Source organism: Sceloporus undulatus, chromosome 2 (genome assembly GCF_019175285.1).
Source record: "Sceloporus undulatus isolate JIND9_A2432 ecotype Alabama chromosome 2, SceUnd_v1.1, whole genome shotgun sequence".
In the NCBI taxonomy this organism is placed as follows: domain Eukaryota; kingdom Metazoa; phylum Chordata; class Lepidosauria; order Squamata; family Phrynosomatidae; genus Sceloporus; species Sceloporus undulatus.
In genome coordinates, this window is record NC_056523.1 from 149659532 (window position 1) to 149664818 (window position 5287).

Below are 5287 nucleotides of genomic sequence, written 5' to 3' on the forward strand. Positions count from 1 at the left end.
CAGGACTAGAGATGTCCAGTGAGTGTCTTCCCACCTGCTGGGTTTGCCTGTTGCTGTCACAGTTCTGAAGAGACTCCATGTCTCTCATGTAACCGGGGGATTTGGCAGAGATGCAGGTTGGCTTGTCTTGCCTTTTGTACAAGAGGACTAGTGGAGTGGAAAACTACTGAGCGAGCTGCAGATCAGATCACAGCACAGCCTTCCTTACGCCTGGATAAACTAACATGTCAATATACGCGGCATGAGGCTGCCTCTCTTGGCCTTCCTTTCTGACAGGAAAGCAGATGCAGCTAATGAAGTCATGGGAGATAACAGACAGAAGGTAATAGATCTGCTGTACTTGATACCAGTTAGGGCTCATCTTGACAACAGTTGTAGGGTCTATAGTTCTGAGAAGGAAACAGACAATCTGGAAATAATCTGAATGAAAGCAGAGCAACTGAACAGGAATTTTCTCAAGCAGCTACTACTAGGAAGGATGGAAAGATTTTTGAGAAGATGAAGAGGGTAGGGGTAAAACGAAGCAATATAACAATGCGATGTATTTTATTTTTCTTGCCATTCAAGAGAAAATGAGAACAAAAAGTGGTTTTAGTAATATTCAGCAATGGAAAACCCGAGACAGCTAAATATTTGAATATATTTATATTTCCTCCCCCCCCCCCCACACACTCATATTTCTTTATCAGTGGTATCTTCTGCCCCATGAATACAACTTTATTTGTTTTAGGCACTTCTTGTTTTACACAAAGTACAGAAAAAGTCTCTGCCTTTAGCAACTTCCGATTTAAAATTTCACATAGGATAAACAACAAAAGGAAAGCTGAAATTTGTCATGCCTCATGAATATTACAGGCATAGTAAACAAATATTCCTGGCATAGTTAATGGTGAAACTCCTTTTTATAAAGGATTTTTTCACTACCTCATCCATTTTTCTCTTCATCCTCTGTCTAGCTGGAACATTTTGGAGGGTTGGAGAAGCAAAATTGTTGTGCTGAGTTAACAGTAGTATGTGTGCAGATTTATTTATTTATTTACTTACTTACTATCTTGCCTTTCTGTCAGCATAGGCAATGCAATAAAGCCTGAGTTGGGAAAGAGGAGCTTATCCTACTGTAGCCTGGGTGCCAGCCTACAACAGGCAAGGTAAACAGCAGCTGCCTGCAGAATGCCTTATTAAGCATGTGAAAACAGTAAAAGAGAAAGAAAAAGAGAGGCCACAAAAGAGAAGCCTGTCTAACCAGTTACCACCAGCCTGTTAATTAATACACACACACACGCACACTCATACACACACATCTCCACCAAAACAAAAATGATAAGAAAGATAGAGGCTGGTGAAAAATAATAATTACTGGATGTATTTTAAAGAAAATTTCAAGTGGTCCCTAAAGATAAAGGTAAAAGGTTTCCCCTTGACATGAATGGGTGGTGCTCATCTCCATTACTAAGCCAAAGAGCCAGAGTTGTCCAAGCACTGCTCTGGTGTTCATGTGGCTAGCATGACTGCACTGAATGCTGTTACTTTCCCACTTAAGTGGTACCTATTTATCTACATGCACTTTTACATGATTCTGAACTGCTAGCTTGGCAGAAGCTGGGACTAGTGATGGGAGCTCACCCCATCATGTGGCACTTGAGCCTCAAACTGCCAGCCTTCTGACCTTACAATTGTCAGAAATGTGCCTTAACCACTAAGCCACTGTGTTCCTGTAGTGGTTCCCTAGAAAGATCTTATTCAAGGCTTACTTGTATTGGTTGCTTTATTTCACATGTACATATTATTAGTTTAGAATAAAATGTTTGCTGAACCATGTTCAGTTGCTCTTCCTTTTTTGTGGTGTGGGAACTTATCCCCATCTTCATCCCTATCCCTATCCCTATCTCTATCTTTTCATTTTATATTTTGCCTCTGGTACCAACTTTTCTGCAAAAGTAATGCTCCAGAACATATTTACTTTGCTAACTGAGATAGCCCTATAACAACAGTATATAATCTCACAAACTGTGTTTCTTCACATCTTCCATGTGGCTATGTTTTTCCTTGCTCTTTCAGGCCCAAATCCAAATGGAGAGGATGGATCAACTGTGACCAGCAAAGGTGTCCCACTTTGTCTTGTTTCTGTCTTGCCCCAAAAAACATCTGGCCTTACTGAGTTGCTGGGTGAATCTCCTGTGTGCTTACCTATGCCTGTGTGTTCCAAATCCATAATGAGAAACTTGAACTCTTATGTCATTCAGCCCTATTGTAATACCATATCACACTTACCTTTGTTTTACTCTAGCATACAGCTACTGATGGATACCTGAAGAGGATCCTCTCTTGCTGTTAAATACAGGGAAGTGCAATTTGAATGGTTAATGGGCACAGTGCACTCTGGAGCCCATGGAGTCTGCATAGGGTAGCATACCAGAGTGAAAACTGGAGTGTGCTCCTGTACCTTTAATGACTGTGTAGGAGAGGGAATTCCAGTAAAACCTAGCTAGGTTACTGGTGAATGTTTTTCTTCTACACAATCATTAAAAATATAGGCATCCTCTCCAGTTTTCACTCTGGTAGCCCCAGACCTGTACTTTCCACTTTAAAAAGTGATAAAAGTGATGTGGCCATGTATCTTTAAGAGCACCATTTTGTTTTAAAACAAAGGACATCTCTCCACACACCTTGGTTACAAGGAGATTAGTGCTTCTGGAAAATGAAACCTCTGGAAATCTGAATTTATTTGTGAATAATGTGCATGTAGAGTGTGCAGTTGATGTTGTGTGCTTTCACATCATTTCCAATGTATGGTGATCCTATGGTGACCCTATCACAGGTTTTATGAGGCTGAGAATATGTGACTTGTCCAAGGTCACCAAGTGGGTTTCTATGGGTGAGCGGGGATTCAAACCCTGATCTCCAGAATTGTAGTCCAACACTGAAGCCACAACACCATGCTATCTCCTTTAGAGTGCATGCCTTGTTTTAAATTAGGCTTTTAAAGATACAGTGTTGTTTTTCGTGGTGGAAATAGGAGATGAGGGCCCAGGAAAGGGCTTAGAGGGACACCCCAGTAGGGGTCCATGTAAGCCACCAACTGTTTGTTGTCCTTCCCTGCTTAAACCCACGGATGTGAACAACAAGTCATCAAATTATCTTCAGCTTTCTGAGGAGAAAATGTTGTGGGTTTTTTTGCCTTCTTATCTGTGAGTTATTGCTGTGTGCCCTCAAGTAATTTTTGACTTTTAACTTTATCATGGGTTTTCCTTGGCAAGATTTGTTCAGAGATAGTTTGCCATTGCCTCCCTCTGAGGCTGAAAGAGTGTGACTTGCCTAAGGTTGCCCAGTGGGTTTCCATAGCTGGGCAGGAATTCACACCCTAGTCTCCAAAGCCCTATTTGAACACTCAAACCACTACACCACATTGGCTCTACTTTCTGTGGAAAGCCACTGGCAACTACTCTGCCTCAGTTATTCTTCTTGAAACAGTGAACAGAAGTAGTAATGGCAATAGGCAGCATACAGCCTATATCCCTGGTAAACACATAGCACAGACAAGCCCTTAGGAAGCTAAGATCAGTTCCAGCATCACCGCAATTTGCCTTTTGTTAAAACAACCACAAACGTCAGTGTATTGGAACAGGCAGCACTGATTGCAATGCTGCCTGTAGCCTTTGATATCTGCAGATGATGCGTCACTTCAGACAGGCCAGCTGCTGAAGCCATGTTACTTAGCCTCTCAATGGGATGGATATACAGTTGCTGTAAAATATGTACAAGGACTGAGTGTAAATAGCCCAGGGAACAGAACTGGCAGAGGCTGGTAGGGATAGGTTGGACACAACTTTCTGTAAGCACAATTAAGGAGCTGTACAAACGATCGGACCCTGTGATTAACGCAGCTTCCCAATTCGCATGAATATTAAACGCCAACAGGCCCAGGCTCCCCACACAATGAATTCTGTATGAATCTTAAGATAAATCATTTGGATAAGTTAGCAGCAGCTGTACTCCCTTGCTGCCAGCTGCCTCAAAAAATCATTTCAAGTCAGGAGAGAGAGAGAGAGAGAGTAAGAGAGAGAGAGGAAGGAAACCCGGTAATTAGGATTCTGTGCTCGGAGGACTGGGGATCAAGGCTGATAAATGCAAGGTGCATGGAGGTGTTTGGAAAATCAGAAATAAAGGAGGGTGTTAGTCAAATCTGTGGCACATATTTTTATGCTCGCTTACCTTATGCTTCTTGTATTTATTTGGAGAGCAAGGATTTTGTATAGGCCTAGCAGCAGCACTTGGCAAGGTGGGGCAAATGCCAAGGTATATTGTGTCTGAGACTGCTGCTGATTCAGTTTTTAACGATCTGGTGCTGTGAAAAGAGAGAAAAGGAAGAGTAGGATCCAGTGAGAAGCATTCTGGGAAGATTAAGATGTCAGTGGCTGATGCATCCTGCTCACTGAGTGCTAGGATTGCGCGACTGAACATTGGAGAGGTCTCCTCTCCTTTTAATGGTTGTGTAGAAGCAGGAATTTCAGCAAGTGTTGTTTGTCGGGCAAGAAGGCAAGAAGCAACATTTGCTGGATTTTCTTTTTCTATACAACCATTAGAAGTACAGGAGCCCTCTCCTGTGGTCACTGGCAACCCTACCTGGTGCTTTCCTTCCTTATGTTCTTGGTGTGCCACGACCCAGCTAGTAGTTAATCGTCCACCACAGGGAGGGTCCTGGGGAGGCACTTAGAGGGCTCTTTGCTCAGAGGCCACTTACATCTGCCCAAATATTGTAGCTTTCTATCCCTTGTGGCTGCATCAGCCTGTGGTCACAGAGATGGGATATGATTGTTGAAAGAACAGAGTGCCATTGTTTTGAACCTGCATAGGTACATCAGTGTATCGACAGACCATCATCTGCCAGGGCCTAACAGGATTATTATTATAGGACCTGAGGCTAAGAAAGAATGGCTACTGTTAGGCCAATGGATGACTTCCTACAGAACACAAGTGATAAAGATTCCTCCTTCATATGCATCTGAACCATGCATTCATAAAGTACCACTGTCTCTTAGCATCCCTAGCTCTTCTTACATCTGCAAAATGGGATACTAATACAGGCCCATCTATGTGGTTGTTGTAAATATTATTGCGATAATGACTTAAATCATATTGGTTAGTCCCAACTGGAGTAGACCACTGAATCAGTTGTTGAAAGGCAAGCAAACACTTATGTAAATCCAACTGACTCAATGGATCTACTGTAGTTGAGACTATGAGTAGGATTCAGACTATGGACGTTATCACATGAGGGAAATTGGAA

At 42.4% G+C, this 5287-nt stretch overlaps 1 long non-coding RNA gene across 1 annotated transcript; it reads left to right on the forward strand.

The window, feature by feature from the left end:
• Nucleotides 1–229: 229 nt before the first annotated feature.
• LOC121923108 lies at nt 230–2228 on the forward strand. Its single transcript, XR_006102311.1, has 3 exons — nt 230–322; nt 1068–1148; nt 2059–2228. It is a non-coding gene; the product is annotated as an uncharacterized LOC121923108 (long non-coding RNA).
• Nucleotides 2229–5287: the final 3059 nt, after the last annotated feature.